Raw genomic sequence first — 13,520 nt, forward strand, 5'->3', positions numbered from 1 at the left:
GGTCTTAAGGTAGCTGAGCAGCCATTGGGTGTATTTCTCGACTCTTATAATAAATAAATTTAAAGAGTGGGGAAACAGAAGACTGATGACAATTCTCACAATACAAATAACAATTCTTAATCTAGTTTCCGGACCTGAGCCATTCCTCAGAACAAAGACCCTTTGATTGAAGGAGAGGCACGGGCTCCTTGAGAAATAAAGATTTAATGCTATAGTGTGTGCATAGTAATAATTACTCTAATATATCTCAAAGAAAGCTATGGCCATTCACCAGAGTAATTGTACACTGAAGAAAGAGGAATACATAAATATCTCAAGGATTGCTGAATATACTTTGGGCTGCCATTGATACTAGGAACCCCTAGTTAGAGTAGAAGTTTCAAATTCCAGATGATAAGTGAAGTACTACTCCAAGTCCATCTCACAGTGTGTAAAATGAGTCATAGTACCATATTCTACATCACTAGTAAAACAGCTAATCTTAAGGAACTTTGGAATACACACTTAAAGGCATAGTTAATGACTCAGATATGATATCCTTGTCATCTGGGCAATGTTCTTTGAAATGAAAACTGTACTAGGGATCAAAAACCAGTACATGCTGATTTATCCTATTATGTAGAATAAAAGGGTTTGGGTATCCAAGGGTTGGAAGTAGAAGGAACATTTTACAATCATTCTTGGAAATTCTGCTTCTTCTTTCAGTAAATGTATACTCTGCTTGACTTTATGTCCTGATCCCTGATAGACACTTTTCTCCAAGGGGACACAGTAAGCTAAAGCTGTAGCTAAGGCCTTGTCACTTTGAGATCTTTATGCCAGAAAACCAGAGTACAAAGTGTCACTATACTAGCAGAAGGAATTGATCATTCTGCTATATAAAATATAGAGAAAACAATGTCTAGAACTCATTTGGGATTTGTGTTCTCATGCCTCATGACAACTGCAAATTAATAATTATATCAGTTATGGCTTGACTTGGGAAGAGGTTCCAATCCTATGATGGAAGTAACTGAGACCAGCAAAACTGCTTGTTGTGGATAGGAGGAGTCTAGGAAGAGTGTGATGGATATTGCTGCCTTTGGACCAAGTTAAGCAGTGGGTATTGTGGACATCCCAGTAACCCTCTTATAAGTGTTCTGTTTTGTTTTGTTTTAAGAAATGTGACCAGTAAAAACTTTGAAGAATTGTAGGAAGAGAGAGTAAACTTACCTTGGTATACAAATAGATATGGGTGATGCATTTCTCATTTATTTTATTTGTGCATTTCCTAAGGTATGAAATTACTGCTAATGTGATGTAAAGAGGGAAAACTCACTATAACTTTGCCATTATCTACTAGAGTTTGGCAACATATGGAGATACAGAAACTTGTGCTAAATCTTTGAATATTTCTGAAAGCAGAAGGCATGCTAGTGAAGCTTGCAAACACACAATGAGTAGAGACTACAGAATGGTGTATTCTAGGGAAAAAAAAAGGATCACAGAATATGCTCCCAAGTTCCCACAGTTGTCAGAGTCTTCAAAAAAATGGACTTCTCTAAGAATACCAGCAGCAATGGAGGCTTGATGAGGTCAAAATTGACCTGCATCTCTTCAGAATACCATTTCAGAGGTAGTGATGAGTGACAAAGACAGCCAGAAAAAATCAAACCTATACCCAGGCCATTCAGCCACTGATATGGCCTAGTTTTTCAGAAGACCTTTGTCATGCCCTTTTCTCCTTGCCAGCTCACAACAGAGGAAGTAGACCCAGAAGAGGGAAAGAGAAGAACAGAAACACCCCAAAAGACATAGCTCCAAAGCACTCATCTCCATTGTAAAGAGATGAAAGAGTGAAAGAACAGATCCTGCCTCCTCTCTACTCCAAATTACTGAGACTGAAACAATCATTCAGATGTTGGTTGTAGAAAGCTGATATATGACAAATTGAATTTTAATTGGAGGTTTAAACACAGGGCTATCTGGAGATGAATAATATAAAGCTCATAGAAGGTGTCATATAATCTTATAATTAAGGAATTTACTAATCATTATAAAAGAGAGATTTTACATTATCCAGTTGAGGCTAAATGAAAAAATGAAGAAAGAAAAAAGTAAATCATGTTCAAACTTACTCATATTTATACCCACTGAATTTGCATTGTTCAATCAGCCAGTCACATATCTGAAAACCAAAAGAAAGTAAAACAGATCACAGAAGACACTATATCCATATTTTTAGAAGTAAAAATAGTAAGACGTATTTACCCAACCAGTATAACCTGCATCACTGGTTAAAGGTTGTCATTGTTAGGATTCTCTCAAGACAATACAGTTGGCCTTCCCTATCCCAGGTTACACATTTGTGGATTCAGCCAAGCATAGGTGGGAATATATTTTAAAAAGAACAATTTCCAGAAAGTTTCAAAGTGCAAAACTTGAATTTGTCATTATTTGCATAGAATTTACACTAAATTTACAACTATTTGCATAGCATATACATTGTATTAGGCATTATAAGAAACCTAGAGATGGTTTAAAATATATGAGACAATGTGTGTAGGCTATATGAATATACTACATCATTTTATATAAAGACTTGAGCCTCCTCATATTTGGGTATCCCCAGGAGTCCTGGAACAAATCACCCACAGATACTGAGGGAAAACTGTAGTTTAAATGCAAGTAAGTTATTGAGGGTTAATCCTGTAACACTTGTAGAGGAGTTGAGCCATGAGACATAAAAGGGAAAGAAACATATTCTTCTACCTTATCCTCCAACCTTTACTTAACACCCAGAGAATTATGGTCAGTTATTTACAACTCTGAGAGCACATTTTCCCTAGCCTTTTTTTTTTTTCTCCAAATACAGAGAAGAGAGGTGCTAGAGTTATGGTAGGGGTAGCAGAGTCAGACTACCTCTTAACATGCCGTTCTGGTTTTGTATTATTGGTAACAGTACATCCCCCCAAATTATTGGTTTACAACAAGAAGAGTCACTTTTTTTTGCTCACGCATCTGAAATTTGATCAGGGTTATGTGGGGAATTCTGTCTCTGTTCTATGTCTCATCAGCTAGAGTGCCTGGGCTGGGGCTGGAAGATCCACTTCCAAAGAGGCTCAATCAACACAGCTAGAAGGTTGGTGCTGGTCACTAGCTAGGTGTTCCACTGAAGCATTGGCATGAGTTCCCTGGCACAAGACTTTCCATGTACCTGCCTGGTTTCCTCACATCATGGCAGCTTAGGCTGGCACAACATCACTTCCTTCATATTCCACTGGTCAAAATATTAACATAGTTCTGGGATATTCCGGAAGAAGGGACATAGAACTTCCTTTTTTTATAGAAGGAGTGAGAGAGACTCTTGATACTGCAATAAGCCCTGGGGTAAATGCCCAGTTTTTTGTGCTCTTTTTAAAATGAAGGGTGGGAGCCTAATCTCCCTTAGTCCTCAGTGGTGTGACATATCAGAAGCCCTAACCAACACTTGGTTTTCAACCATTTAAATGTATTTGCCCTAGTTTAAAGAAGACAGATCCATTTCATGAGCAGTGTTGAGAATACTTTCAATTTTATTTGTATGTTTTACCCTTTATGAATCCTTTTTGCCTACATTAGATTCATTGTTTTAAGAAATCAATAATCCTCAGAATCCTATTATGTATAGGAAAAATAAAAGAAATGGAAATATCTTTAAGCTAAGTTCTCAATATACCACTTTAACCAATCAAAATAGTGCTTCCCGATGCAGCTATCAGCTAAATCAGGCCTATCACTTTGAATTTCTCCATGCCTTGTTCTTTTTCCCTTGCTTGCCCTGTCTTATTGTGTTTTCAAATCATGACTGATCTCTTCCCCCTTGCTGACAGTTTTCTTTGTCACTAGTAAAGCTTGAATCTGACATTGAACATAGATATGACCAGGGGGACACTCAGTTGGCAAGAAAATCACCCTAAATAGGAATGTTCTTGTCTGTGTGCTTAAATATCTGTTTCATGAGATGGTTTTGCCTCAACAAACCTGTTTTCTTCCAAGGGAGAGAAATGGCCTTGTGGAGGCAAGTCTCTGTGCATGAATAAAAACAGAATTAGCTATAGGGGAAATCATTCGTGTGCTGAAATGAATTCTTCAACATGGCTTCATTTTGAGCTCTATTACCAATATTCTTCACAAATACAAAATTGAACAACCAAATTTCATATCATTTTGATGAAATAAATAAACTCTGCGGGGACTACCACTGGTGCTGAGGGTCTCCAAGATGGGAAAACTTGTGCTTATTTTGAAGAGTTATCAGATAAGAACAAAACACAATATAAGCTCCAAACAGGCAACCTGATATCATGCTGGCCTCAGGCAAACCAAATGTTCACTGTTGATTTACTGTTGAATTGTGAAAGCAAAGGCTATAAAAGCAAAAACAATCTTTGTTTTTCTTTTTTTTTTTCTCCATCGTGGTTTCTTGATACTCTAAAGTAAATATGATTTGCTATGGATGATGTGAAGGAGAGTTGGTTATACTTATGGTTCTGGAAACTTTCAACCATTTTAACATTGTGAACACAAGTGTTAAAAAAATCAAACAATTTCTGTGACAAAGGTTAGAAATATTATTACAAAGACAGGGGAATTGAGTTTCAGTGACCTCTTTACACTTTAGTGTCATTGTAAAAGCTGCAAAATTGAGGTAAAACAATAACCACACAACATGTTAGTACTGGTGCCCTGACATTTCTTTAGAAGGGCATAGCTTTATGAAACATTAGCTATAATGACCAGAGAAGTCAATAATGTTCAAACGCTACTTCTTATGTAAACAAGAGTCTTTGTTGTTGAAAAAATCTTGCTGAGCATGAAGCATCTTTTCTCATTTGAGTGAAATATACTAGTCAGTTAACATAAATTATGACAAATGAAAACTTTAAAGTAGCATGTTTTCCTCTCAACATGAAAATAAAGGTGTTTACTTTCCCAACTTTATTTTTAAAAATGAAGAGAAAAATCGTAATACATTTATAGGAATTTTACTATATTGCAATAGGGAAGAACACATTTGACTCCGTTTTACATCTGTTTCTTTTACTTTAATCTTTGTATTCTATTGCTCTTGCTTCAAGTTAAGAATGTTGCCTGTAGCCTGAGATATACAGGTTAACCCATTCTCATGGCTCTGATATTTAAAGGTAACATAATACTTTTCCATTCATATAGAAATAAGTAGCTGAAGAACAGAGAATAACATGTGTCTTGTTGGAAGTATACAGGAGCATCGTGACCTGGCCTACTAGGACAGCTGCAAGAGCAAAGGATTCCTGCACCAAGAAGTTTGCAACAACCAACCAATGCCGCTCCCCTTTCAATATAAAAGAAGGTTGAATTCTGACTGGGGTCAGCATTCTCTAGGATATTAGTCCTCCATCTTCTCGGACTCCTGGCTTTCCGAATAAAGTTGTTATTCCTTGTCCCATCAGCTCCTCTCCCAATTTATTGCCCTGTCATGCAAGCAAGCAGAATGAGGTTGGACTCAGTAACAATATGATTTATCCTATCAACAATATCATGAGTCAGATGAGGGACTGGAAACACAGAAAGATTTACCTAAATGAGCAGAAGAAAAAGAAAAGACCAAATATAGATTCAGATTCAGATTCAAAATCTGATGCATTCTTTACATATTATAGCTCCTACTGTTTCTAAAACAATCAGAATCATTTACTTGATGTTCCCCTCATGAGGAGAAAGTTTTAGAATATATTCTTCTGGTTAGGTAAAAAGAAGAAATTCTAAATAATTTTTACGTTATGTTAAACATGTAATACCTACATATTCAAGTAAATAATATAAAAAAAAAACAGATTCTTTGTTGTATCAGATTTAATAGCAATAGCCATGGAAATTTCTGGAATTTTCATATGTCCAGTGTTACATATTATAATCGTTTCCAGGGCTGCTATAATAGCTACCACAAATTTGGTGTCTAAAAACAACAGAAATGTACTGTTTCACAGTTCTAGAGGATAGAAATCTGAAATCAAGAGATTGGCAGTGTTGCTTCTTTCTAAGAGCTCTGATGGAAAATCTGTCCCCTGACTTCTTTCTAGCATCTGGTGACAGCTGGCAATCCTTGCCATTCCCTGGCTTACAGATGCATCACTCTAGTGTCTGCCTCAATATTCACATGGTGTTTTCCCCGTGTGTCTCTTCTCCAACACTTATGAGGATACTGGTTGTATTGGATTAAAGGTTCACTCAATCCCTGTATAAACTCATTTTAATTACATCTGCAGAGATCTTATCTCCAAATAAAGTCACATACACAAGTATCAGGGATTAGGACTTCCTCATATCATTAGGGTGGAGAGAACACAATTCAACCCACAATATGTAGAAATCATGCAGCAGAGATCAGCTAAAAACGATCAAGCAGAAAACTATAAAGCCTGAAAGAGCTCAGTAGTTGTGGGAATATAGATATCTATGTGCATATGTATATGTGTACGTTTGTGTATGTGCTTATGCATTCAAATTTTCAGGTCGTGTCACAGTTCATGCACTGCTTTTAGATTAATCAATCCTCCATATCTAAGCCTTCTCAATCCACAGTTTTAACTGACTGTGAATTGAAAATATTTTTTAAAAATTGCAGAAAGTTCCAAAAAATAAAACTTGAGTTTGCCACAAGCTAGCAAATATTTATATTGTACTTATAACAATTTACATAGAATTTACATTATAAAGGTATTGTATGTAATGTATAGATGATTTAAAATATACAGAAGGATGTACATAAGTTTCATTTAAATACTACACCATTTTATATGACAGATTTGAGCATCTTCAGATTTTGGTATCTGAGGGGGATCCTGGAACCAGTCCCCTGCAGATACTGAAGGATGACCATGGTTCCTATTTTGGGTAAGGGTATTGTGGAGGAGCAGAATTTGCTACCCCCAAATATGTCTCTTTGGCATATTAATAATCTTAAACTGGTTATTTTCTAAAAAACAACAGACATGGGAAAAACTGAAAACCAAGTAGGAATTATTCTTTTTTAAGAGACATTTGCAGTTATAAGGGAAATCTCCATTTGTAAGTGTGTCTCTCTGGATGTACTGGGAAGAGGAGAGTGATCAAATCTCTAGAAACTCTTATCAGTGGAGAAGGCAATGACTTAAATCTGTATAACAACCTTACCCTGGTTTACTGTGTTTTCCTGGTAATTCCCATATCTGATTCTCCCAACATCTCCTTTTGTCTTCAGCTGAAATGATATTTAAGGTAAATTACTCAATTTTCCTGGGTCTCTCCCAGGTATACATATCATAAAATTTGTGTTTGTTTTTCTCCTGTTAATCTTTCTTGTGCAATTTAATTTTCAGATCAGCCAGAAGAACCTAGAAGGGTAAAAGAAAGTTTCTTTCTCCCTGAGAATATAAAGCTGTAGAAAGCTAGGAATTTTAACAGACTGTTTCAATGATCTGGTATTCATTTCCTTCCTCTTCTCTGTCCACAAATAATTTACCAACTTTAAGATTTCTTAGCTGGAGATTTATCTCCAAGAAATCTTTCTAGACTTTGCCTTTGGGACTTTACTCTCCAAGAAGTTTCTAAGAATGTTCCAATATTTTAATTAAAAAAAATTGTTTTGGGAACTTGTAAATTTGTTATCTTTTTCATACAAGTAGGAGTTTATCAATAATTTCTCGAGGAATTTTTATCATGAATAGTCATTATACTCATGGTCCTATATTTTAATTTTCTAGTATTTAGATATTTTTTGTAAATATTTTCCCAATAGCTAAAATTAAACTCTTGTAATTATGAGGGTATAGTTAATATAGAGTATAGAATGTACAATATGAATCTGAAAGCAGCTCCATAGAACACTAAAGACCCTTATTTTACAGTTTTTTTGGCACAGAGAGTTAAGAAGCAATTCATCTGGAAAGCTGGAATAAGATTCTTTAAGTCAATAGTAATTCAATTTTTTAAAAAGTGAAACATGTCCCTCATATTTTACAAAGATCCTTTGCCTAATATGCACAAATCAGCAGTCCATTTGGAGCCTAACATATTGGTTAAACTGTTTAGAATTCAAGTCTTCCTGTTTTGTGTAGGCGTTTTTATTTGTGTATCCCTGTTCACTTTCTATGGGTCTGATATACACTTGCCTATAGAGTTTAAAAGCAATTTTGAAACCTGATAGAGTTATTTTATTTTAATTATATAGTTTTTTCTGTAATGACATTCTTATAATCCACTAATGCTCATAAGTCTTAAAAATGTGTTATTTGCTTTCCGTTTAGAAACTAAATTAGAGTAGTAAAAAGTACCCATGGTATCTGTCTCTCTTACTTTGGTGTGCTGCCTCTGGCTTTCATGTGACACAGATTCCAAGGCAAGCATGGAGGTAGACAACAATTATTAATTTTTATTTTCCCCTTCTTTCTCAGAAGGTAGTAAGCTAAATGCAATACTAAATTTGGAGAAAATAATATTACCTCTGTGACCCATATTCTTCCTCTAATCTCCTGAAGTATGCTTAGTGCCCAATGAACTAGTGAACACAACCATGTGAAAGCAGCCATGGAGCACACATCATGAACATGTTATCAAATCAGATCCCACTGCTTGCGGCTTACAAAATCAATACTCACAACTGTTGGTAGAAAGGAACAGTGCCTTTAATCAGGATGCTGGCAATCTGGGGAGATAGTGGACTCAGCATCCCGAAAAACCACCTCCGAAGATTCTGCCTGGACATGAAAGCTTTTAAAGGGAAACAGGGAAGTAATCTCAATTAATCATTGAGATAGGGGTTCAGAGTCATTCCCATCCCCCACTGTGTGCAGGCTTGTGGACTCCTCATGATCTTTCTTGTTCACACAGCTTGATTGCAAGATTATTTGAGGGGAAGCTAAGAAAGAGATTGGCTCATTAATTAATTACTTATTCTTCATCTATACTTCTTCAATCTATGGAAAAAACCAACATGCTAGGCAAAGTATTGTGTGATCAAAAGATTTGAAAGGTGTCCCAAGGCTGGAGATGAGTAGAACATGTGGGTACCTGGTTTAAGGTCAGTGACAAGACCAAAGGGTGCCATCTACAAAGGGTTCTTTCCTACAAAGAGCTTTTTCCTGCCAAAAGCTGCTTACAAACATTGCAATGAAAGGTGGAAACAGGAGTCATCCAGTTCTTCTCCAAACCCAGATTCTGGCTTGTGAAGTCGTGTTTGGAAGATGTAATTAACTTTCGGGTGCATGCAATTCATAAAGAGTGACATATGGAGGGACGTTTACAACCAAATTCTAAAGTATAGTCCATAGTTAAGAGCTCTGTGAGATGTTACTGGGTGATACAAAGGGGAAAAATGTATTTCAGGAACAAATAATTTTGGGAAATTGTGAGTTAAACAGAATAAAATAGGTTTACCTAGTTCAGAATATCTTAGATCCCTGAACATGAAAATGTGCATTGTAAACCACTAAAATTTGGGATATACTGTGTAGTTAATTGGTTCTGTCCCTAATTCCTATGTGAGGGTGTGGGGCTGTTCTCCACACCTACCTGGATATAGCATCAGATTCAAAGGTAAAGGGCTCAATCTCAAAAGACTGCCCTCCATTTCAGATGCCAATCACAAGCCTAGGTTACCTGTACTTCTAACACACTAGCTACAGGTTGGAGGTTCCAACAACCCCCTCCAACTCAGGATGCCAATCACAAGTCCAGGTTGTTAGCTGTACTCCTGATAACTGGCTGTAAATCAGAGGTGCCCATTGAAAAGGAGGTAACTCAGCAGCAGCCAGATGGAAGAGATGAATAGTTAAGGTGTGTGGAAAACTTTCATGCTCCCTGAGAATGCCACTCTCCCCAAATCCCTACATGTTCATGAACCTAGAAGCTCTGGGAACCCCCTCTTTTTTGAGATTTTATGGAGGCTTTATTATTACATAAGCATGATTGATTAATTAGCCGAACAATGGGCTTGTGTGCTTGAGGCACACGAAGTCAAATTCTGAGAGTGAGTGTTAGGAACAAAGTAAGGGTTTATTACAGGGCTCCAAGCAAGCTAGTGGAAAACAAGCCTCAGATCCACTCCAACTTGGTCTGTGGGTTGGGGGTATTTTTAAAGAGGAAGATCAAAGGAGCTGAAATTAATCATTGCTTTGTGACTTTTTTTTTTTTTTTAGGTAAGAAGTAGATTTATTTTGAGAGATACACATTCCATAGGCTGAATGTCCATCTCAGAAAGTGAGAGCTGCTTGTAACATTTCTTAATTGTAGTTTCTGGAGTCAGGATGTCTACTTTACAAATCTCTGGTCTGATGGTCCATGACCTCGGGGTCTGTTAACTCATCTTGCCCTGGAGAAACAACCCAAGTCTGTACATTAATGATATTATCAACAACAGCAATGTTAGCACATTAATGATGTTTTTGACTACAGCAATTTTAGTCATCTGGCTCTGGTTGATTACTGTGTTCAGTTAACACAGAGGACAAGAAATGGAATAAAGTTTTGGATAGAGTAGTTGATTATAAACTCAGGAGGGGAAATTGGTTTTATGGGGGCTTGGTTTCACTAGTAGGCTATCTTCTCTGTTAGCCCCAATTTTGCCAGATGGGGTGAAGGCACATCTTGCCCTATCAGGACCTTAGAAAGTATGACATAAAAGTTAAAAACACAGTTCCTTGATTAAGAATCATCACACCGCTTCCAGCCCTGGTAGTTGCAGCCCTGATCCTATGACCACCTTATCAATTAGGGGGAAAAAATGCTGAGGTGATGTGTGAAAGAAAGAGCACCACCATCCTTCCCCACCACTCTTCCCCACATCTGCCAAAAAAACAGAGAAAGCTATCCAGTGGGGACATCACTTCACCCCACTCATGCTTATTTTGAATTTGAGCACATATTTGTGAAGGCATGTAAGCCAGCCCTTCATGTTCTAATCTCCCCCTTTTAGACAACCAATGTTTTCATTGTCCATTCTAATTTTCTGTTAAAACTATTACTTTGAGAAGGATATCTCTCTTTCCATTGTTGGACACTAGGGGCTGTAAAATGTGTTCCTTCATCTGAATAAATGACTGTGAGCCATTCAAATTGGTGCAATATCTTCTCTTCCAGTTCTTCCATAACACTGTGAGTATTTGTATCTACCATTGGGTAAGCAAGGCCCAGTCCAGAGTCGGTGTCTATTCTTGTCAAAACCCACTGATGAACTTATTTACAAAACAGAAATAGACTCACAGACATAGAACACAAATTTATGGTTACCAAAAGGGAAGGGGGGAGAGATAAATTAGGAGATTGGGATTATCAGATATACACTACTATATATAAAATAGATAAACAACAAGGTTCTACTATATAGCACAGGGAAATATATTCAATTACCTTGTAATAACTTGTAAGGAAAAGAATCTGTAAAATAACATACGTGTGTGAGTGTGTGTGTGTGTGTGTGCGTGTGTGTGTGCCGAATCACTTTACTGTATACCTGAAACTAACATAACACTGTAAATCAACTATACTTCAGTTTTTTTAAAAAAGACCCATTGGCAGCTCCCAAGCATTAGTCTCACTTGCCAGCTGTGATCAAGGCCTTCCCATCAGGGAATCTGCCACATAGCCATTTACAGTCTTTGTCTCTCTTGTTAGACAAAACAGTCATTGGCATTTTGTGCATCAGAGAGTACAAGGGGGCTCTGTTTAGATTCATCCCACCTCTGCATCACTACAGTACCACCATATCCACTCATTTCATGGACACCATAAATGAGCACACAGAGATATCTGCTTGTAAATTCTAATCACCTTCTGAACCTGAAAGGGTTTCTTCTGATGAGTATCAACCTGTTCTACTTTAATGCAACCCTCAGATTCCCATAGTCATTTCCACAGGGCTGTGCCCCATATGGACATCTCTTTAGTAGGCTACGTTTCCATTGCCCTCCTGCCTGAACATTTGACCAGGGCAATGGCCACCATCCGTAAGTCAGTAAAAACTGAAACATAGGAGATTTTTACTGCTGTTCATTTTTTCCATAACTGCTAAGAAAGTAACATGTGATTCAGCTCACTGAGCTGATTTGTTTTTACCTTCTTCAGTCAGAGCAGTGGCCTCACAAATAGGATATTGTCCATTCATCTTGGAACTGCCATACAAAAACCAAGCAGCTTCTTTTGGTCAGTAAAGAGCTGTTTATAGGACACTGCTCATGTGACAATAGAAGCTGTTCCTCACACAGTTCCAGAGTCAGTCTTAGAGGAAAAAATCTCTCTGCTTGTAAGTACCTCTTCATGGCAGTCTCCAGACAACATGATCTTGTATAAACCTTTTGCATTTTATTATGAAACTCTTCTGGGCACTGCCATCCCCATTAGAGTGTTTCTCTGGCATCATCCTAGACATTATAACTGTTTCATATTTTATGATCATTTTATGTCCTGAAGTCATAGGGGTAGCTTCAATTAAGAATGTCCAACAGCAAGATAGGAAATGCCCCTCAAATGGAAATTTTCTAGTCCAAAGTCCTAGTAGTCGTTGCTGGGAAGTGATCACAGGTTTTTGCCATAAGCTGCAGTCTGTGCTCCACATAGGTCTATCACACAAAGAATTTGTTCCTTCCCCCACTCCAGTTTCTATTTTATACTGTGTGAGTTCAGGGAACCTTGCTGGTTTCAGTTTAGAATGTCCAATTAACATTGCCTAAAGGACAGATTTACACGCCTTCTGTTTACAGTATAGTCAGCACTCCTTATCTTTGGTTTTCACATCTGCAGATTCAACCAACTTCAGATCAAAAATATTAAAGAAAAAAAGTTCCAGGAAGTTACAAAAAACAAAACTTGAATTTGTCACACTGGCAACTATTACACAGCATTTACATTGCACTAGGTATCATAAATAATCTAGAGATGATTTAAAGTGTATGGGAAGATAGAGACCAGCCTCACCTACCAGCAGGAAGACACCAGAAGCAAGAAAACTATAATCCTTCAACCTGCAGAACTGAGTCTGTAGGCACAGGTTGGGACCTACCTTGGGGCCAGCTAGCTGGTCCCTGGACCTTGGGTGATAAAAGGGGAGTGCACTGCTGGGACACATAGGACATCCCCTACAGAGGACCACTTATCCAAGGTAGACAAACATAAGTAACATTCCACATACATAAAAATACAAATAGGTATTTAGACAAAATGAGATGGCAGAGGAATATGTTCCAGATGAAGGAGCATAATAAAACCCCATAAGAACAACTAAGTGAAGTGGAGATAGGTCAGATAGATCCTGCTCCTGATTTCAAGGAGTTTATATGCTAGATGGATACAGAAGACACTAAGTGGCATGTTTACATAATTATATATTTGATTATAATTTTAGTAAGGGCCAAGAGTAGAAATACAGAAAGATAAAATGATATGGCACAAGTGTCCCAGGCTTGACTCCAAGGACCAACCGAGAAGAGCTTTCTTAATCAATGGTAGAGGATCAAATTGCCCCTCCCTCCAATTATCTTCTAAAA

This window comes from Phocoena phocoena, chromosome 18 (assembly GCF_963924675.1).
Source record: "Phocoena phocoena chromosome 18, mPhoPho1.1, whole genome shotgun sequence".
NCBI lineage: Eukaryota > Metazoa > Chordata > Mammalia > Artiodactyla > Phocoenidae > Phocoena > Phocoena phocoena.